General features: G+C 51.3%; 15 non-coding genes across 15 annotated transcripts; all 15 read right to left on the minus strand.

The window, feature by feature from the left end:
• Positions 1-1,022: 1,022 nt before the first annotated feature.
• trnat-ugu (transfer RNA threonine (anticodon UGU)) lies at positions 1,023-1,095 on the minus strand. The gene has a single exon. It is a non-coding gene; the product is annotated as a tRNA-Thr (tRNA).
• A 1,246-nt stretch (positions 1,096-2,341) lies between these two features.
• Positions 2,342-2,414, minus strand: trnat-ugu (transfer RNA threonine (anticodon UGU)). Its single transcript has one exon. It is a non-coding gene; the product is annotated as a tRNA-Thr (tRNA).
• Positions 2,415-3,660: 1,246 nt separating this feature from the next.
• trnat-ugu (transfer RNA threonine (anticodon UGU)) lies at positions 3,661-3,733 on the minus strand. The gene has a single exon. It is a non-coding gene; the product is annotated as a tRNA-Thr (tRNA).
• A 1,246-nt stretch (positions 3,734-4,979) lies between these two features.
• Positions 4,980-5,052, minus strand: trnat-ugu (transfer RNA threonine (anticodon UGU)). Its single transcript has one exon. It is a non-coding gene; the product is annotated as a tRNA-Thr (tRNA).
• Positions 5,053-6,298: 1,246 nt separating this feature from the next.
• On the minus strand, positions 6,299-6,371 carry trnat-ugu (transfer RNA threonine (anticodon UGU)). Its single transcript has one exon. It is a non-coding gene; the product is annotated as a tRNA-Thr (tRNA).
• Positions 6,372-7,617: 1,246 nt separating this feature from the next.
• On the minus strand, positions 7,618-7,690 carry trnat-ugu (transfer RNA threonine (anticodon UGU)). Its single transcript has one exon. It is a non-coding gene; the product is annotated as a tRNA-Thr (tRNA).
• A 1,246-nt stretch (positions 7,691-8,936) lies between these two features.
• Positions 8,937-9,009, minus strand: trnat-ugu (transfer RNA threonine (anticodon UGU)). The gene has a single exon. It is a non-coding gene; the product is annotated as a tRNA-Thr (tRNA).
• Positions 9,010-10,255: 1,246 nt separating this feature from the next.
• Positions 10,256-10,328, minus strand: trnat-ugu (transfer RNA threonine (anticodon UGU)). The gene has a single exon. It is a non-coding gene; the product is annotated as a tRNA-Thr (tRNA).
• Positions 10,329-11,574: 1,246 nt separating this feature from the next.
• Positions 11,575-11,647, minus strand: trnat-ugu (transfer RNA threonine (anticodon UGU)). The gene has a single exon. It is a non-coding gene; the product is annotated as a tRNA-Thr (tRNA).
• A 1,246-nt stretch (positions 11,648-12,893) lies between these two features.
• trnat-ugu (transfer RNA threonine (anticodon UGU)) lies at positions 12,894-12,966 on the minus strand. Its single transcript has one exon. It is a non-coding gene; the product is annotated as a tRNA-Thr (tRNA).
• Positions 12,967-14,212: 1,246 nt separating this feature from the next.
• trnat-ugu (transfer RNA threonine (anticodon UGU)) lies at positions 14,213-14,285 on the minus strand. Its single transcript has one exon. It is a non-coding gene; the product is annotated as a tRNA-Thr (tRNA).
• Positions 14,286-15,531: 1,246 nt separating this feature from the next.
• Positions 15,532-15,604, minus strand: trnat-ugu (transfer RNA threonine (anticodon UGU)). Its single transcript has one exon. It is a non-coding gene; the product is annotated as a tRNA-Thr (tRNA).
• A 1,246-nt stretch (positions 15,605-16,850) lies between these two features.
• trnat-ugu (transfer RNA threonine (anticodon UGU)) lies at positions 16,851-16,923 on the minus strand. The gene has a single exon. It is a non-coding gene; the product is annotated as a tRNA-Thr (tRNA).
• A 1,246-nt stretch (positions 16,924-18,169) lies between these two features.
• trnat-ugu (transfer RNA threonine (anticodon UGU)) lies at positions 18,170-18,242 on the minus strand. The gene has a single exon. It is a non-coding gene; the product is annotated as a tRNA-Thr (tRNA).
• Positions 18,243-20,807: 2,565 nt separating this feature from the next.
• On the minus strand, positions 20,808-20,880 carry trnat-ugu (transfer RNA threonine (anticodon UGU)). Its single transcript has one exon. It is a non-coding gene; the product is annotated as a tRNA-Thr (tRNA).
• Positions 20,881-21,215: the final 335 nt, after the last annotated feature.

Consider the following 21,215-nt stretch of genomic DNA (forward strand, 5'->3'; position numbering starts at 1 on the left):
CGGGCCCGGTGGATTCGTCAGCATTAAATGTGGAATGATGCGGAATGGGTCTGGGTCGATTGCTCTCTGCAGGGTCGGTGTGGACGAGATTAGAATAAATTAGATTGGCTACAGTGTGGAAACAGGCCCTTCAGCCCAACAAGTCCACATCGATCCTCTGAAGAGTAACCCACCCAGACCCGTTTCACTCTGAATAATGCACCTATGACTAGGGGCAATTTAGAACTTCCTGTAGAAGGGCTCATGCCCGAAACGTCGATTCTCCTGCTCCTTGGATGCTGCCTGACCTGCTGCGCTTTTCCAGCAATACATTTTCAGCTCAGCAATTTAGAATGGCCAATTCAGCCGGCCTGCACGTCTTTGGACTGTGAGAGCAAACCGGAGCAAACCCACGCAGACTCTGGGAGAATGTGCAAAGTCGACACAGACTCGATTCCCTAAAGCTGGAATCGAGCCTGGCTCCCTAGCGCTGTGAGGCAGCAGTGCGAACCACTCAGCGACTGGTTGGGCGGAATGGCCTGTTTCCAAACTGGAGGGATCCTATGCCTCTGAGATTTCTGACAATCACCGGGAGACCTAATTGGGAATTGTCATTCGCTCGCTTGGAGTGACTGAGGTCAGCGATCTCAAAGTTAAATCCGTGAACACACACAGCCCCGTTCTTTGCCTGCAGAAGAAAGAAGTTTGTGGATTTCAACTGAACGCTGTAAGTGACAAAAACAGAAGTTGCAGGAAAAGCTCAACAGGTCTGAGACGAGAAATGAGAGTCGACAGGTGTCTGTCACTTCAGGGTAATGACCCTGGTGTTTCAGACATCAATTCCCAAGCTCTTGACAAAAACAGCAGCTATCAGTCCAACAGGGTTATTCAGGAGCGCGACTCGTTCATTTGGTGATTGCGGGTGAACGCCGTAGCTTCCAAATAAGCCGGTTAGACGACAAGCTGGCGTTGAGCTTGAACATAGCATCCTATAGTCTCATGCCAAGCGTTGAAACTGAGTGGGCACTGGAGACATGGCTGAGAGGCCCCAGTGAGATTTGAACTCACGACCCCTGGTTTACAAGACCAGTGCTCTAACCGCTGAGCTATGGAGCCGGGTGATCCGGCGAAATGCGCTGGATTGGTTAACACTGGCTGACTCAAATACATGGGACGCAGGTTTCAATCGACTCTCGCCTCACCGTCTGTACAGTTTGAACATTCTGCCCGTGTGTGCGTGGGTTTGCTCCGGCTGCTCCGGTTACCGCTCTCAGTCCAAAGATGTGTAGCTTCTGCGGGATTGGCCATGCTTCATTGTCCCATTGTGTACGGTGATAGTGCGGGCCCGGTGGATTCGTCAGCATTAAATGTGGAATGATGCGGAATGGGTCTGGGTCGATTGCTCTCTGCAGGGTCGGTGTGGACGAGATTAGAATAAATTAGATTGGCTACAGTGTGGAAACAGGCCCTTCAGCCCAACAAGTCCACATCGATCCTCTGAAGAGTAACCCACCCAGACCCGTTTCACTCTGAATAATGCACCTATGACTAGGGGCAATTTAGAACTTCCTGTAGAAGGGCTCATGCCCGAAACGTCGATTCTCCTGCTCCTTGGATGCTGCCTGACCTGCTGCGCTTTTCCAGCAATACATTTTCAGCTCAGCAATTTAGAATGGCCAATTCAGCCGGCCTGCACGTCTTTGGACTGTGAGAGCAAACCGGAGCAAACCCACGCAGACTCTGGGAGAATGTGCAAAGTCGACACAGACTCGATTCCCTAAAGCTGGAATCGAGCCTGGCTCCCTAGCGCTGTGAGGCAGCAGTGCGAACCACTCAGCGACTGGTTGGGCGGAATGGCCTGTTTCCAAACTGGAGGGATCCTATGCCTCTGAGATTTCTGACAATCACCGGGAGACCTAATTGGGAATTGTCATTCGCTCGCTTGGAGTGACTGAGGTCAGCGATCTCAAAGTTAAATCCGTGAACACACACAGCCCCGTTCTTTGCCTGCAGAAGAAAGAAGTTTGTGGATTTCAACTGAACGCTGTAAGTGACAAAAACAGAAGTTGCAGGAAAAGCTCAACAGGTCTGAGACGAGAAATGAGAGTCGACAGGTGTCTGTCACTTCAGGGTAATGACCCTGGTGTTTCAGACATCAATTCCCAAGCTCTTGACAAAAACAGCAGCTATCAGTCCAACAGGGTTATTCAGGAGCGCGACTCGTTCATTTGGTGATTGCGGGTGAACGCCGTAGCTTCCAAATAAGCCGGTTAGACGACAAGCTGGCGTTGAGCTTGAACATAGCATCCTACAGTCTCATGCCAAGCGTTGAAACTGAGTGGGCGCTGGAGACATGGCTGAGAGGCCCCAGTGAGATTTGAACTCACGACCCCTGGTTTACAAGACCAGTGCTCTAACCGCTGAGCTATGGAGCCGGGTGGTCCGGCGCACTGCGCTGGATTGGTTAACACTGGCTGACTCAAATACATGGGACACAGGTTTCAATCGACTCTCGCCTCACCGTCTGTACAGTTTGAACATTCTGCCCGTGTGTGCGTGGGTTTGCTCCGGCTGCTCCGGTTACCGCTCTCAGTCCAAAGATGTGTAGCTTCTGCGGGATTGGCCATGCTTCATTGTCCCATTGTGTACGGTGATAGTGCGGGCCCGGTGGATTCGTCAGCATTAAATGTGGAATGATGCGGAATGGGTCTGGGTCGATTGCTCTCTGCAGGGTCGGTGTGGACGAGATTAGAATAAATTAGATTGGCTACAGTGTGGAAACAGGACCTTCAGCCCAACAAGTCCACATCGATCCTCTGAAGAGTAACCCACCCAGACCCGTTTCACTCTGAATAATGCACCTATGACTAGGGGCAATTTAGAACTTCCTGTAGAAGGGCTCATGCCCGAAACGTCGATTCTCCTGCTCCTTGGATGCTGCCTGACCTGCTGCGCTTTTCCAGCAATACATTTTCAGCTCAGCAATTTAGAATGGCCAATTCAGCCGGCCTGCACGTCTTTGGACTGTGAGAGCAAACCGGAGCAAACCCACGCAGACTCTGGGAGAATGTGCAAAGTCGACACAGACTCGATTCCCTAAAGCTGGAATCGAGCCTGGCTCCCTAGCGCTGTGAGGCAGCAGTGCGAACCACTCAGCGACTGGTTGGGCGGAATGGCCTGTTTCCAAACTGGAGGGATCCTATGCCTCTGAGATTTCTGACAATCACCGGGAGACCTAATTGGGAATTGTCATTCGCTCGCTTGGAGTGACTGAGGTCAGCGATCTCAAAGTTAAATTCGTGAACACACACAGCCCCGTTCTTTGCCTGCAGAAGAAAGAAGTTTGTGGATTTCAACTGAACGCTGTAAGTGACAAAAACAGAAGTTGCAGGAAAAGCTCAACAGGTCTGAGACGAGAAATGAGAGTCGACAGGTGTCTGTCACTTCAGGGTAATGACCCTGGTGTTTCAGACATCAATTCCCAAGCTCTTGACAAAAGCAGCAGCTATCAGTCCAACAAGGTTATTCAGGAGCGCGACTCGTTCATTTGGTGATTGCGGGTGAACGCCGTAGCTTCCAAATAAGCCGGTTAGACGACAAGCTGGCGTTGAGCTTGAACATAGCATCCTACAGTCTCATGCCAAGCGTTGAAACTGAGTGGGCGCTGGAGACATGGCTGAGAGGCCCCAGTGAGATTTGAACTCACGACCCCTGGTTTACAAGACCAGTGCTCTAACCGCTGAGCTATGGAGCCGGGTGGTCCGGCGCACTGCACTGGATTGGTTAACACTGCCTGACTCAAGTACTTGGGACACAGGTTTCAATCGACTCTCGCCTCACCGTCTGTACAGTTTGAACATTCTGCCCGTGTGTGCGTGGGTTTGCTCCGGCTGCTCCGGTTACCGCTCTCAGTCCAAAGATGTGTAGCTTCTGCGGGATTGGCCATGCTTCATTGTCCCATTGTGTACGGTGATAGTGCGGGCCCGGTGGATTCGTCAGCATTAAATGTGGAATGATGCGGAATGGGTCTGGGTCGATTGCTCTCTGCAGGGTCGGTGTGGACGAGATTAGAATAAATTAGATTGTCTACAGTGTGGAAACAGGCCCTTCAGCCCAACAAGTCCACATCGATCCTCTGAAGAGTAACCCACCCAGACCCGTTTCACTCTGAATAATGCACCTATGACTAGGGGCAATTTAGAACTTCCTGTAGAAGGGCTCATGCCCGAAACGTCGATTCTCCTGCTCCTTGGATGCTGCCTGACCTGCTGCGCTTTTCCAGCAATACATTTTCAGCTCAGCAATTTAGAATGGCCAATTCAGCCGGCCTGCACGTCTTTGGACTGTGAGAGCAAACCGGAGCAAACCCACGCAGACTCTGGGAGAATGTGCAAAGTCGACACAGACTCGATTCCCTAAAGCTGGAATCGAGCCTGGCTCCCTAGCGCTGTGAGGCAGCAGTGCGAACCACTCAGCGACTGGTTGGGCGGAATGGCCTGTTTCCAAACTGGAGGGATCCTATGCCTCTGAGATTTCTGACAATCACCGGGAGACCTAATTGGGAATTGTCATTCGCTCGCTTGGAGTGACTGAGGTCAGCGATCTCAAAGTTAAATTCGTGAACACACACAGCCCCGTTCTTTGCCTGCAGAAGAAAGAAGTTTGTGGATTTCAACTGAACGCTGTAAGTGACAAAAACAGAAGTTGCAGGAAAAGCTCAACAGGTCTGAGACGAGAAATGAGAGTCGACAGGTGTCTGTCACTTCAGGGTAATGACCCTGGTGTTTCAGACATCAATTCCCAAGCTCTTGACAAAAACAGCAGCTATCAGTCCAACAAGGTTATTCAGGAGCGCGACTCGTTCATTTGGTGATTGCGGGTGAACGCCGTAGCTTCCAAATAAGCCGGTTAGACGACAAGCTGGCGTTGAGCTTGAACATAGCATCCTACAGTCTCATGCCAAGCGTTGAAACTGAGTGGGCGCTGGAGACATGGCTGAGAGGCCCCAGTGAGATTTGAACTCACGACCCCTGGTTTACAAGACCAGTGCTCTAACCGCTGAGCTATGGAGCCGGGTGGTCCGGCGCACTGCACTGGATTGGTTAACACTGGCTGACTCAAATACTTGGGACGCAGGTTTCAATCGACTCTCGCCTCACCGTCTGTACAGTTTGAACATTCTGCCCGTGTGTGCGTGGGTTTGCTCCGGCTGCTCCGGTTACCGCTCTCAGTCCAAAGATGTGTAGCTTCTGCGGGATTGGCCATGCTTCATTGTCCCATTGTGTACGGTGATAGTGCGGGCCCGGTGGATTCGTCAGCATTAAATGTGGAATGATGCGGAATGGGTCTGGGTCGATTGCTCTCTGCAGGGTCGGTGTGGACGAGATTAGAATAAATTAGATTGGCTACAGTGTGGAAACAGGACCTTCAGCCCAACAAGTCCACATCGATCCTCTGAAGAGTAACCCACCCAGACCCGTTTCACTCTGAATAATGCACCTATGACTAGGGGCAATTTAGAACTTCCTGTAGAAGGGCTCATGCCCGAAACGTCGATTCTCCTGCTCCTTGGATGCTGCCTGACCTGCTGCGCTTTTCCAGCAATACATTTTCAGCTCAGCAATTTATAATGGCCAATTCAGCCGGCCTGCACGTCTTTGGACTGTGAGAGCAAACCGGAGCAAACCCACGCAGACTCTGGGAGAATGTGCAAAGTCGACACAGACTCGATTCCCTAAAGCTGGAATCGAGCCTGGCTCCCTAGCGCTGTGAGGCAGCAGTGCGAACCACTCAGCGACTGGTTGGGCGGAATGGCCTGTTTCCAAACTGGAGGGATCCTATGCCTCTGAGATTTCTGACAATCACCGGGAGACCTAATTGGGAATTGTCATTCGCTCGCTTGGAGTGACTGAGGTCAGCGATCTCAAAGTTAAATTCGTGAACACACACAGCCCCGTTCTTTGCCTGCAGAAGAAAGAAGTTTGTGGATTTCAACTGAACGCTGTAAGTGACAAAAACAGAAGTTGCAGGAAAAGCTCAACAGGTCTGAGACGAGAAATGAGAGTCGACAGGTGTCTGTCACTTCAGGGTAATGACCCTGGTGTTTCAGACATCAATTCCCAAGCTCTTGACAAAAACAGCAGCTATCAGTCCAACAAGGTTATTCAGGAGCGCGACTCGTTTATTTGGTGATTGCGGGTGAACGCCGTAGCTTCCAAATAAGCCGGTTAGACGACAAGCTGGCGTTGAGCTTGAACATAGCATCCTACAGTCTCATGCCAAGCGTTGAAACTGAGTGGGCGCTGGAGACATGGCTGAGAGGCCCCAGTGAGATTTGAACTCACGACCCCTGGTTTACAAGACCAGTGCTCTAACCGCTGAGCTATGGAGCCGGGTGGTCTGGCGCACTGCGCTGGATTGGTTAACACTGGCTGACTCAAGTACTTGGGACACAGGTTTCAATCGACTCTCGCCTCACCGTCTGTACAGTTTGAACATTCTGCCCGTGTGTGCGTGGGTTTGCTCCGGCTGCTCCGGTTACCGCTCTCAGTCCAAAGATGTGTAGCTTCTGCGGGATTGGCCATGCTTCATTGTCCCATTGTGTACGGTGATAGTGCGGGCCCGGTGGATTCGTCAGCATTAAATGTGGAATGATGCGGAATGGGTCTGGGTCGATTGCTCTCTGCAGGGTCGGTGTGGACGAGATTAGAATAAATTAGATTGGCTACAGTGTGGAAACAGGACCTTCAGCCCAACAAGTCCACATCGATCCTCTGAAGAGTAACCCACCCAGACCCGTTTCACTCTGAATAATGCACCTATGACTAGGGGCAATTTAGAACTTCCTGTAGAAGGGCTCATGCCCGAAACGTCGATTCTCCTGCTCCTTGGATGCTGCCTGACCTGCTGCGCTTTTCCAGCAATACATTTTCAGCTCAGCAATTTAGAATGGCCAATTCAGCCGGCCTGCACGTCTTTGGACTGTGAGAGCAAACCGGAGCAAACCCACGCAGACTCTGGGAGAATGTGCAAAGTCGACACAGACTCGATTCCCTAAAGCTGGAATCGAGCCTGGCTCCCTAGCGCTGTGAGGCAGCAGTGCGAACCACTCAGCGACTGGTTGGGCGGAATGGCCTGTTTCCAAACTGGAGGGATCCTATGCCTCTGAGATTTCTGACAATCACCGGGAGACCTAATTGGGAATTGTCATTCGCTCGCTTGGAGTGACTGAGGTCAGCGATCTCAAAGTTAAATCCGTGAACACACACAGCCCCGTTCTTTGCCTGCAGAAGAAAGAAGTTTGTGGATTTCAACTGAACGCTGTAAGTGACAAAAACAGAAGTTGCAGGAAAAGCTCAACAGGTCTGAGACGAGAAATGAGAGTCGACAGGTGTCTGTCACTTCAGGGTAATGACCCTGGTGTTTCAGACATCAATTCCCAAGCTCTTGACAAAAACAGCAGCTATCAGTCCAACAGGGTTATTCAGGAGCGCGACTCGTTCATTTGGTGATTGCGGGTGAACGCCGTAGCTTCCAAATAAGCCGGTTAGACGACAAGCTGGCGTTGAGCTTGAACATAGCATCCTATAGTCTCATGCCAAGCGTTGAAACTGAGTGGGCGCTGGAGACATGGCTGAGAGGCCCCAGTGAGATTTGAACTCACGACCCCTGGTTTACAAGACCAGTGCTCTAACCGCTGAGCTATGGAGCCGGGTGATCCGGCGAAATGCGCTGGATTGGTTAACACTGGCTGACTCAAATACATGGGACGCAGGTTTCAATCGACTCTCGCCTCACCGTCTGTACAGTTTGAACATTCTGCCCGTGTGTGCGTGGGTTTGCTCCGGCTGCTCCGGTTACCGCTCTCAGTCCAAAGATGTGTAGCTTCTGCGGGATTGGCCATGCTTCATTGTCCCATTGTGTACGGTGATAGTGCGGGCCCGGTGGATTCGTCAGCATTAAATGTGGAATGATGCGGAATGGGTCTGGGTCGATTGCTCTCTGCAGGGTCGGTGTGGACGAGATTAGAATAAATTAGATTGGCTACAGTGTGGAAACAGGCCCTTCAGCCCAACAAGTCCACATCGATCCTCTGAAGAGTAACCCACCCAGACCCGTTTCACTCTGAATAATGCACCTATGACTAGGGGCAATTTAGAACTTCCTGTAGAAGGGCTCATGCCCGAAACGTCGATTCTCCTGCTCCTTGGATGCTGCCTGACCTGCTGCGCTTTTCCAGCAATACATTTTCAGCTCAGCAATTTAGAATGGCCAATTCAGCCGGCCTGCACGTCTTTGGACTGTGAGAGCAAACCGGAGCAAACCCACGCAGACTCTGGGAGAATGTGCAAAGTCGACACAGACTCGATTCCCTAAAGCTGGAATCGAGCCTGGCTCCCTAGCGCTGTGAGGCAGCAGTGCGAACCACTCAGCGACTGGTTGGGCGGAATGGCCTGTTTCCAAACTGGAGGGATCCTATGCCTCTGAGATTTCTGACAATCACCGGGAGACCTAATTGGGAATTGTCATTCGCTCGCTTGGAGTGACTGAGGTCAGCGATCTCAAAGTTAAATCCGTGAACACACACAGCCCCGTTCTTTGCCTGCAGAAGAAAGAAGTTTGTGGATTTCAACTGAACGCTGTAAGTGACAAAAACAGAAGTTGCAGGAAAAGCTCAACAGGTCTGAGACGAGAAATGAGAGTCGACAGGTGTCTGTCACTTCAGGGTAATGACCCTGGTGTTTCAGACATCAATTCCCAAGCTCTTGACAAAAACAGCAGCTATCAGTCCAACAGGGTTATTCAGGAGCGCGACTCGTTCATTTGGTGATTGCGGGTGAACGCCGTAGCTTCCAAATAAGCCGGTTAGACGACAAGCTGGCGTTGAGCTTGAACATAGCATCCTACAGTCTCATGCCAAGCGTTGAAACTGAGTGGGCGCTGGAGACATGGCTGAGAGGCCCCAGTGAGATTTGAACTCACGACCCCTGGTTTACAAGACCAGTGCTCTAACCGCTGAGCTATGGAGCCGGGTGATCCGGCGAAATGCGCTGGATTGGTTAACACTGGCTGACTCAAATACATGGGACGCAGGTTTCAATCGACTCTCGCCTCACCGTCTGTACAGTTTGAACATTCTGCCCGTGTGTGCGTGGGTTTGCTCCGGCTGCTCCGGTTACCGCTCTCAGTCCAAAGATGTGTAGCTTCTGCGGGATTGGCCATGCTTCATTGTCCCATTGTGTACGGTGATAGTGCGGGCCCGGTGGATTCGTCAGCATTAAATGTGGAATGATGCGGAATGGGTCTGGGTCGATTGCTCTCTGCAGGGTCGGTGTGGACGAGATTAGAATAAATTAGATTGGCTACAGTGTGGAAACAGGACCTTCAGCCCAACAAGTCCACATCGATCCTCTGAAGAGTAACCCACCCAGACCCGTTTCACTCTGAATAATGCACCTATGACTAGGGGCAATTTAGAACTTCCTGTAGAAGGGCTCATGCCCGAAACGTCGATTCTCCTGCTCCTTGGATGCTGCCTGACCTGCTGCGCTTTTCCAGCAATACATTTTCAGCTCAGCAATTTAGAATGGCCAATTCAGCCGGCCTGCACGTCTTTGGACTGTGAGAGCAAACCGGAGCAAACCCACGCAGACTCTGGGAGAATGTGCAAAGTCGACACAGACTCGATTCCCTAAAGCTGGAATCGAGCCTGGCTCCCTAGCGCTGTGAGGCAGCAGTGCGAACCACTCAGCGACTGGTTGGGCGGAATGGCCTGTTTCCAAACTGGAGGGATCCTATGCCTCTGAGATTTCTGACAATCACCGGGAGACCTAATTGGGAATTGTCATTCGCTCGCTTGGAGTGACTGAGGTCAGCGATCTCAAAGTTAAATTCGTGAACACACACAGCCCCGTTCTTTGCCTGCAGAAGAAAGAAGTTTGTGGATTTCAACTGAACGCTGTAAGTGACAAAAACAGAAGTTGCAGGAAAAGCTCAACAGGTCTGAGACGAGAAATGAGAGTCGACAGGTGTCTGTCACTTCAGGGTAATGTCCCTGGTGTTTCAGACATCAATTCCCAAGCTCTTGACAAAAACAGCAGCTATCAGTCCAACAGGGTTATTCAGGAGCGCGACTCGTTCATTTGGTGATTGCGGGTGAACGCCGTAGCTTCCAAATAAGCCGGTTAGACGACAAGCTGGCGTTGAGCTTGAACATAGCATCCTACAGTCTCATGCCAAGCGTTGAAACTGAGTGGGCGCTGGAGACATGGCTGAGAGGCCCCAGTGAGATTTGAACTCACGACCCCTGGTTTACAAGACCAGTGCTCTAACCGCTGAGCTATGGAGCCGGGTGATCCGGCGAAATGCGCTGGATTGGTTAACACTGGCTGACTCAAATACTTGGGACACAGGTTTCAATCGACTCTCGCCTCACCGTCTGTACAGTTTGAACATTCTGCCCGTGTGTGCGTGGGTTTGCTCCGGCTGCTCCGGTTACCGCTCTCAGTCCAAAGATGTGTAGCTTCTGCGGGATTGGCCATGCTTCATTGTCCCATTGTGTACGGTGATAGTGCGGGCCCGGTGGATTCGTCAGCATTAAATGTGGAATGATGCGGAATGGGTCTGGGTCGATTGCTCTCTGCAGGGTCGGTGTGGACGAGATTAGAATAAATTAGATTGGCTACAGTGTGGAAACAGGACCTTCAGCCCAACAAGTCCACATCGATCCTCTGAAGAGTAACCCACCCAGACCCGTTTCACTCTGAATAATGCACCTATGACTAGGGGCAATTTAGAACTTCCTGTAGAAGGGCTCATGCCCGAAACGTCGATTCTCCTGCTCCTTGGATGCTGCCTGACCTGCTGCGCTTTTCCAGCAATACATTTTCAGCTCAGCAATTTAGAATGGCCAATTCAGCCGGCCTGCACGTCTTTGGACTGTGAGAGCAAACCGGAGCAAACCCACGCAGACTCTGGGAGAATGTGCAAAGTCGACACAGACTCGATTCCCTAAAGCTGGAATCGAGCCTGGCTCCCTAGCGCTGTGAGGCAGCAGTGCGAACCACTCAGCGACTGGTTGGGCGGAATGGCCTGTTTCCAAACTGGAGGGATCCTATGCCTCTGAGATTTCTGACAATCACCGGGAGACCTAATTGGGAATTGTCATTCGCTCGCTTGGAGTGACTGAGGTCAGCGATCTCAAAGTTAAATCCGTGAACACACACAGCCCCGTTCTTTGCCTGCAGAAGAAAGAAGTTTGTGGATTTCAACTGAACGCTGTAAGTGACAAAAACAGAAGTTGCAGGAAAAGCTCAACAGGTCTGAGACGAGAAATGAGAGTCGACAGGTGTCTGTCACTTCAGGGTAATGACCCTGGTGTTTCAGACATCAATTCCCAAGCTCTTGACAAAAACAGCAGCTATCAGTCCAACAAGGTTATTCAGGAGCGCGACTCGTTCATTTGGTGATTGCGGGTGAACGCCGTAGCTTCCAAATAAGCCGGTTAGACGACAAGCTGGCGTTGAGCTTGAACATAGCATCCTACAGTCTCATGCCAAGCGTTGAAACTGAGTGGGCGCTGGAGACATGGCTGAGAGGCCCCAGTGAGATTTGAACTCACGACCCCTGGTTTACAAGACCAGTGCTCTAACCGCTGAGCTATGGAGCCGGGTGGTCTGGCGCACTGCGCTGGATTGGTTAACACTGGCTGACTCAAGTACTTGGGACACAGGTTTCAATCGACTCTCGCCTCACCGTCTGTACAGTTTGAACATTCTGCCCGTGTGTGCGTGGGTTTGCTCCGGCTGCTCCGGTTACCGCTCTCAGTCCAAAGATGTGTAGCTTCTGCGGGATTGGCCATGCTTCATTGTCCCATTGTGTACGGTGATAGTGCGGGCCCGGTGGATTCGTCAGCATTAAATGTGGAATGATGCGGAATGGGTCTGGGTCGATTGCTCTCTGCAGGGTCGGTGTGGACGAGATTAGAATAAATTAGATTGGCTACAGTGTGGAAACAGGACCTTCAGCCCAACAAGTCCACATCGATCCTCTGAAGAGTAACCCACCCAGACCCGTTTCACTCTGAATAATGCACCTATGACTAGGGGCAATTTAGAACTTCCTGTAGAAGGGCTCATGCCCGAAACGTCGATTCTCCTGCTCCTTGGATGCTGCCTGACCTGCTGCGCTTTTCCAGCAATACATTTTCAGCTCAGCAATTTAGAATGGCCAATTCAGCCGGCCTGCACGTCTTTGGACTGTGAGAGCAAACCGGAGCAAACCCACGCAGACTCTGGGAGAATGTGCAAAGTCGACACAGACTCGATTCCCTAAAGCTGGAATCGAGCCTGGCTCCCTAGCGCTGTGAGGCAGCAGTGCGAACCACTCAGCGACTGGTTGGGCGGAATGGCCTGTTTCCAAACTGGAGGGATCCTATGCCTCTGAGATTTCTGACAATCACCGGGAGACCTAATTGGGAATTGTCATTCGCTCGCTTGGAGTGACTGAGGTCAGCGATCTCAAAGTTAAATCCGTGAACACACACAGCCCCGTTCTTTGCCTGCAGAAGAAAGAAGTTTGTGGATTTCAACTGAACGCTGTAAGTGACAAAAACAGAAGTTGCAGGAAAAGCTCAACAGGTCTGAGACGAGAAATGAGAGTCGACAGGTGTCTGTCACTTCAGGGTAATGACCCTGGTGTTTCAGACATCAATTCCCAAGCTCTTGACAAAAACAGCAGCTATCAGTCCAACAGGGTTATTCAGGAGCGCGACTCGTTCATTTGGTGATTGCGGGTGAACGCCGTAGCTTCCAAATAAGCCGGTTAGACGACAAGCTGGCGTTGAGCTTGAACATAGCATCCTACAGTCTCATGCCAAGCGTTGAAACTGAGTGGGCGCTGGAGACATGGCTGAGAGGCCCCAGTGAGATTTGAACTCACGACCCCTGGTTTACAAGACCAGTGCTCTAACCGCTGAGCTATGGAGCCGGGTGATCCGGCGAAATGCGCTGGATTGGTTAACACTGGCTGACTCAAATACACGGGACGCAGGTTTCAATCGACTCTCGCCTCACCGTCTGTACAGTTTGAACATTCTGCCCGTGTGTGCGTGGGTTTGCTCCGGCTGCTCCGGTTACCGCTCTCAGTCCAAAGATGTGTAGCTTCTGCGGGATTGGCCATGCTTCATTGTCCCATTGTGTACGGTGATAGTGCGGGCCCGGTGGATTCGTCAGCATTAAATGTGGAATGATGCGGAATGGGTCTGGGTCGATTGCTCTCTGCAGGGTCGGTGTGGACGAGATTAGAATAAATTAGATTGGCTACAGTGTGGAAACAGGACCTTCAGCCCAACAAGTCCACATCGATCCTCTGAAGAGTAACCCACCCAGACCCGTTTCACTCTGAATAATGCACCTATGACTAGGGGCAATTTAGAACTTCCTGTAGAAGGGCTCATGCCCGAAACGTCGATTCTCCTGCTCCTTGGATGCTGCCTGACCTGCTGCGCTTTTCCAGCAATACATTTTCAGCTCAGCAATTTAGAATGGCCAATTCAGCCGGCCTGCACGTCTTTGGACTGTGAGAGCAAACCGGAGCAAACCCACGCAGACTCTGGGAGAATGTGCAAAGTCGACACAGACTCGATTCCCTAAAGCTGGAATCGAGCCTGGCTCCCTAGCGCTGTGAGGCAGCAGTGCGAACCACTCAGCGACTGGTTGGGCGGAATGGCCTGTTTCCAAACTGGAGGGATCCTATGCCTCTGAGATTTCTGACAATCACCGGGAGACCTAATTGGGAATTGTCATTCGCTCGCTTGGAGTGACTGAGGTCAGCGATCTCAAAGTTAAATCCGTGAACACACACAGCCCCGTTCTTTGCCTGCAGAAGAAAGAAGTTTGTGGATTTCAACTGAACGCTGTAAGTGACAAAAACAGAAGTTGCAGGAAAAGCTCAACAGGTCTGAGACGAGAAATGAGAGTCGACAGGTGTCTGTCACTTCAGGGTAATGACCCTGGTGTTTCAGACATCAATTCCCAAGCTCTTGACAAAAACAGCAGCTATCAGTCCAACAGGGTTATTCAGGAGCGCGACTCGTTCATTTGGTGATTGCGGGTGAACGCCGTAGCTTCCAAATAAGCCGGTTAGACGACAAGCTGGCGTTGAGCTTGAACATAGCATCCTACAGTCTCATGCCAAGCGTTGAAACTGAGTGGGCGCTGGAGACATGGCTGAGAGGCCCCAGTGAGATTTGAACTCACGACCCCTGGTTTACAAGACCAGTGCTCTAACCGCTGAGCTATGGAGCCGGGTGATCCGGCGAAATGCGCTGGATTGGTTAACACTGGCTGACTCAAATACATGGGACGCAGGTTTCAATCGACTCTCGCCTCACCGTCTGTACAGTTTGAACATTCTGCCCGTGTGTGCGTGGGTTTGCTCCGGCTGCTCCGGTTACCGCTCTCAGTCCAAAGATGTGTAGCTTCTGCGGGATTGGCCATGCTTCATTGTCCCATTGTGTACGGTGATAGTGCGGGCCCGGTGGATTCGTCAGCATTAAATGTGGAATGATGCGGAATGGGTCTGGGTCGATTGCTCTCTGCAGGGTCGGTGTGGACGAGATTAGAATAAATTAGATTGGCTACAGTGTGGAAACAGGACCTTCAGCCCAACAAGTCCACATCGATCCTCTGAAGAGTAACCCACCCAGACCCGTTTCACTCTGAATAATGCACCTATGACTAGGGGCAATTTAGAACTTCCTGTAGAAGGGCTCATGCCCGAAACGTCGATTCTCCTGCTCCTTGGATGCTGCCTGACCTGCTGCGCTTTTCCAGCAATACATTTTCAGTTCAGCAATTTAGAATGGCCAATTCAGCCGGCCTGCACGTCTTTGGACTGTGAGAGCAAACCGGAGCAAACCCACGCAGACTCTGGGAGAATGTGCAAAGTCGACACAGACTCGATTCCCTAAAGCTGGAATCGAGCCTGGCTCCCTAGCGCTGTGAGGCAGCAGTGCGAACCACTCAGCGACTGGTTGGGCGGAATGGCCTGTTTCCAAACTGGAGGGATCCTATGCCTCTGAGATTTCTGACAATCACCGGGAGACCTAATTGGGAATTGTCATTCGCTCGCTTGGAGTGACTGAGGTCAGCGATCTCAAAGTTAAATTCGTGAACACACACAGCCCCGTTCTTTGCCTGCAGAAGAAAGAAGTTTGTGGATTTCAACTGAACGCTGTAAGTGACAAAAACAGAAGTTGCAGGAAAAGCTCAACAGGTCTGAGACGAGAAATGAGAGTCGACAGGTGTCTGTCACTTCAGGGTAATGTCCCTGGTGTTTCAGACATCAATTCCCAAGCTCTTGACAAAAACAGCAGCTATCAGTCCAACAGGGTTATTCAGGAGCGCGACTCGTTCATTTGGTGATTGCGGGTGAACGCCGTAGCTTCCAAATAAGCCGGTTAGACGACAAGCTGGCGTTGAGCTTGAACATAGCATCCTATAGTCTCATGCCAAGCGTTGAAACTGAGTGGGCGCTGGAGACATGGCTGAGAGGCCCCAGTGAGATTTGAACTCACGACCCCTGGTTTACAAGACCAGTGCTCTAACCGCTGAGCTATGGAGCCGGGTGATCCGGCGAAATGCGCTGGATTGGTTAACACTGGCTGACTCAAATACTTGGGACACAGGTTTCAATCGACTCTCGCCTCACCGTCTGTACAGTTTGAACATTCTGCCCGTGTGTGCGTGGGTTTGCTCCGGCTGCTCCGGTTACCGCTCTCAGTCCAAAGATGTGTAGCTTCTGCGGGATTGGCCATGCTTCATTGTCCCATTGTGTACGGTGATAGTGCGGGCCCGGTGGATTCGTCAGCATTAAATGTGGAATGATGCGGAATGGGTCTGGGTCGATTGCTCTCTGCAGGGTCGGTGTGGACGAGATTAGAATAAATTAGATTGGCTACAGTGTGGAAACAGGACCTTCAGCCCAACAAGTCCACATCGATCCTCTGAAGAGTAACCCACCCAGACCCGTTTCACTCTGAATAATGCACCTATGACTAGGGGCAATTTAGAACTTCCTGTAGAAGGGCTCATGCCCGAAACGTCGATTCTCCTGCTCCTTGGATGCTGCCTGACCTGCTGCGCTTTTCCAGCAATACATTTTCAGCTCAGCAATTTAGAATGGCCAATTCAGCCGGCCTGCACGTCTTTGGACTGTGAGAGCAAACCGGAGCAAACCCACGCAGACTCTGGGAGAATGTGCAAAGTCGACACAGACTCGATTCCCTAAAGCTGGAATCGAGCCTGGCTCCCTAGCGCTGTGAGGCAGCAGTGCGAACCACTCAGCGACTGGTTGGGCGGAATGGCCTGTTTCCAAACTGGAGGGATCCTATGCCTCTGAGATTTCTGACAATCACCGGGAGACCTAATTGGGAATTGTCATTCGCTCGCTTGGAGTGACTGAGGTCAGCGATCTCAAAGTTAAATTCGTGAACACACACAGCCCCGTTCTTTGCCTGCAGAAGAAAGAAGTTTGTGGATTTCAACTGAACGCTGTAAGTGACAAAAACAGAAGTTGCAGGAAAAGCTCAACAGGTCTGAGACGAGAAATGAGAGTCGACAGGTGTCTGTCACTTCAGGGTAATGACCCTGGTGTTTCAGACATCAATTCCCAAGCTCTTGACAAAAACAGCAGCTATCAGTCCAACAGGGTTATTCAGGAGCGCGACTCGTTCATTTGGTGATTGCGGGTGAACGCCGTAGCTTCCAAATAAGCCGGTTAGACGACAAGCTGGCGTTGAGCTTGAACATAGCATCCTACAGTCTCATGCCAAGCGTTGAAACTGAGTGGGCGCTGGAGACATGGCTGAGAGGCCCCAGTGAGATTTGAACTCACGACCCCTGGTTTACAAGACCAGTGCTCTAACCGCTGAGCTATGGAGCCGGGTGATCCGGCGAAATGCGCTGGATTGGTTAACACTGGCTGACTCAAATACATGGGACGCAGGTTTCAATCGACTCTCGCCTCACCGTCTGTACAGTTTGAACATTCTGCCCGTGTGTGCGTGGGTTTGCTCCGGCTGCTCCGGTTACCGCTCTCAGTCCAAAGATGTGTAGCTTCTGCGGGATTGGCCATGCTTCATTGTCCCATTGTGTACGGTGATAGTGCGGGCCCGGTGGATTCGTCAGCATTAAATGTGGAATGATGCGGAATGGGTCTGGGTCGATTGCTCTCTGCAGGGTCGGTGTGGACGAGATTAGAATAAATTAGATTGGCTACAGTGTGGAAACAGGACCTTCAGCCCAACAAGTCCACATCGATCCTCTGAAGAGTAACCCACCCAGACCCGTTTCACTCTGAATAATGCACCTATGACTAGGGGCAATTTAGAACTTCCTGTAGAAGGGCTCATGCCCGAAACGTCGATTCTCCTGCTCCTTGGATGCTGCCTGACCTGCTGCGCTTTTCCAGCAATACATTTTCAGCTCAGCAATTTAGAATGGCCAATTCAGCCGGCCTGCACGTCTTTGGACTGTGAGAGCAAACCGGAGCAAACCCACGCAGACTCTGGGAGAATGTGCAAAGTCGACACAGACTCGATTCCCTAAAGCTGGAATCGAGCCTGGCTCCCTAGCGCTGTGAGGCAGCAGTGCGAACCACTCAGCGACTGGTTGGGCGGAATGGCCTGTTTCCAAACTGGAGGGATCCTATGCCTCTGAGATTTCTGACAATCACCGGGAGACCTAATTGGGAATTGTCATTCGCTCGCTTGGAGTGACTGAGGTCAGCGATCTCAAAGTTAAATCCGTGAACACACACAGCCCCGTTCTTTGCCTGCAGAAGAAAGAAGTTTGTGGATTTCAACTGAACGCTGTAAGTGACAAAAACAGAAGTTGCAGGAAAAGCTCAACAGGTCTGAGACGAGAAATGAGAGTCGACAGGTGTCTGTCACTTCAGGGTAATGACCCTGGTGTTTCAGACATCAATTCCCAAGCTCTTGACAAAAACAGCAGCTATCAGTCCAACAGGGTTATTCAGGAGCGCGACTCGTTCATTTGGTGATTGCGGGTGAACGCCGTAGCTTCCAAATAAGCCGGTTAGACGACAAGCTGGCGTTGAGCTTGAACATAGCATCCTACAGTCTCATGCCAAGCGTTGAAACTGAGTGGGCGCTGGAGACATGGCTGAGAGGCCCCAGTGAGATTTGAACTCACGACCCCTGGTTTACAAGACCAGTGCTCTAACCGCTGAGCTATGGAGCCGGGTGATCCGGCGAAATGCGCTGGATTGGTTAACACTGGCTGACTCAAATACATGGGACGCAGGTTTCAATCGACTCTCGCCTCACCGTCTGTACAGTTTGAACATTCTGCCCGTGTGTGCGTGGGTTTGCTCCGGCTGCTCCGGTTACCGCTCTCAGTCCAAAGATGTGTAGCTTCTGCGGGATTGGCCATGCTTCATTGTCCCATTGTGTACGGTGATAGTGCGGGCCCGGTGGATTCGTCAGCATTAAATGTGGAATGATGCGGAATGGGTCTGGGTCGATTGCTCTCTGCAGGGTCGGTGTGGACGAGATTAGAATAAATTAGATTGGCTACAGTGTGGAAACAGGACCTTCAGCCCAACAAGTCCACATCGATCCTCTGAAGAGTAACCCACCCAGACCCGTTTCACTCTGAATAATGCACCTATGACTAGGGGCAATTTAGAACTTCCTGTAGAAGGGCTCATGCCCGAAACGTCGATTCTCCTGCTCCTTGGATGCTGCCTGACCTGCTGCGCTTTTCCAGCAATACATTTTCAGTTCAGCAATTTAGAATGGCCAATTCAGCCGGCCTGCACGTCTTTGGACTGTGAGAGCAAACCGGAGCAAACCCACGCAGACTCTGGGAGAATGTGCAAAGTCGACACAGACTCGATTCCCTAAAGCTGGAATCGAGCCTGGCTCCCTAGCGCTGTGAGGCAGCAGTGCGAACCACTCAGCGACTGGTTGGGCGGAATGGCCTGTTTCCAAACTGGAGGGATCCTATGCCTCTGAGATTTCTGACAATCACCGGGAGACCTAATTGGGAATTGTCATTCGCTCGCTTGGAGTGACTGAGGTCAGCGATCTCAAAGTTAAATTCGTGAACACACACAGCCCCGTTCTTTGCCTGCAGAAGAAAGAAGTTTGTGGATTTCAACTGAACGCTGTAAGTGACAAAAACAGAAGTTGCAGGAAAAGCTCAACAGGTCTGAGACGAGAAATGAGAGTCGACAGGTGTCTGTCACTTCAGGGTAATGTCCCTGGTGTTTCAGACATCAATTCCCAAGCTCTTGACAAAAACAGCAGCTATCAGTCCAACAGGGTTATTCAGGAGCGCGACTCGTTCATTTGGTGATTGCGGGTGAACGCCGTAGCTTCCAAATAAGCCGGTTAGACGACAAGCTGGCGTTGAGCTTGAACATAGCATCCTATAGTCTCATGCCAAGCGTTGAAACTGAGTGGGCGCTGGAGACATGGCTGAGAGGCCCCAGTGAGATTTGAACTCACGACCCCTGGTTTACAAGACCAGTGCTCTAACCGCTGAAATATGGAGCCGGGTGATCCGGCGAAATGCGCTGGATTGGTTAACACTGGCTGACTCAAATACTTGGGACACAGGTTTCAATCGACTCTCGCCTCACCGTCTGTACAGTTTGAACATTCTGCCCGTGTGTGCGTGGGTTTGCTCCGGCTGCTCCGGTTACCGCTCTCAGTCCAAAGATGTGTAGCTTCTGCGGGATTGGCCATGCTTCATTGTCCCATTGTGTACGGTGATAGTGCGGGCCCGGTGGATTCGTCAGCATTAAATGTGGAATGATGCGGAATGGGTCTGGGTCGATTGCTCTCTGCAGGGTCGGTGTGGACGAGATTAGAATAAATTAGATTGGCTACAGTGTGGAAACAGGACCTTCAGCCCAACAAGTCCACATCGATCCTCTGAAGAGTAACCCACCCAGACCCGTTTCACTCTGAATAATGCACCTATGACTAGGGGCAATTTAGAACTTCCTGTAGAAGGGCTCATGCCCGAAACGTCGATTCTCCTGCTCCTTGGATGCTGCCTGACCTGCTGCGCTTTTCCAGCAATACATTTTCAGCTCAGCAATTTAGAATGGCCAATTCAGCCGGCCTGCACGTCTTTGGACTGTGAGAGCAAACCGGAGCAAACCCACGCAGACTCTGGGAGAATGTGCAAAGTCGACACAGACTCGATTCCCTAAAGCTGGAATCGAGCCTGGCTCCCTAGCGCTGTGAGGCAGCAGTGCGAACCACTCAGCGACTGGTTGGGCGGAATGGCCTGTTTCCAAACTGGAGGGATCCTATGCCTCTGAGATTTCTGACAATCACCGGGAGACCTAATTGGGAATTGTCATTCGCTCGCTTGGAGTGACTGAGGTCAGCGATCTCAAAGTTAAATTCGTGAACACACACAGCCCCGTTCTTTGCCTGCAGAAGAAAGAAGTTTGTGGATTTCAACTGAACGCTGTAAGTGACAAAAACAGAAGTTGCAGGAAAAGCTCAACAGGTCTGAGACGAGAAATGAGAGTCGACAGGTGTCTGTCACTTCAGGGTAATGACCCTGGTGTTTCAGACATCAATTCCCAAGCTCTTGACAAAAACAGCAGCTATCAGTCCAACAAGGTTATTCAGGAGCGCGACTCGTTCATTTGGTGATTGCGGGTGAACGCCGTAGCTTCCAAATAAGCCGGTTAGACGACAAGCTGGCGTTGAGCTTGAACATAGCATCCTACAGTCTCATGCCAAGCGTTGAAACTGAGTGGGCGCTGGAGACATGGCTGAGAGGCCCCAGTGAGATTTGAACTCACGACCCCTAGTTTACAAGACCAGTGCTCTAACCGCTGAGCTATGGAGCCGGGTGGTCCGGCGCACTGCACTGGATTGGTTAACACTGGCTGACTCAAGTACTTGGGACACAGGTTTCAATCGACTCTCGCCTCACCGTCTGTACAGTTTGAACATTCTGCCCGTGTGTGCGTGGGTTTGCTCCGGCTGCTCCGGTTACCGCTCTCAGTCCAAAGATGTGTAGCTTCTGCGGGATTGGCCATGCTTCATTGTCCCATTGTGTACGGTGATAGTGCGGGCCCGGTGGATTCGTCAGCATTAAATGTGGAATGATGCGGAATGGGTCTGGGTCGATTGCTCTCTGCAGGGTCGGTGTGGACGAGATTAGAATAAATTAGATTGGCTA

The sequence above is a fragment of the Chiloscyllium plagiosum genome, unplaced genomic scaffold (genome assembly GCF_037043375.1).
Source record: "Chiloscyllium plagiosum isolate Xiang-an unplaced genomic scaffold, Cpla_swu_hap1 HiC_scaffold_38, whole genome shotgun sequence".
Classification (NCBI taxonomy): Eukaryota; Metazoa; Chordata; class Chondrichthyes; order Orectolobiformes; family Hemiscylliidae; genus Chiloscyllium; species Chiloscyllium plagiosum.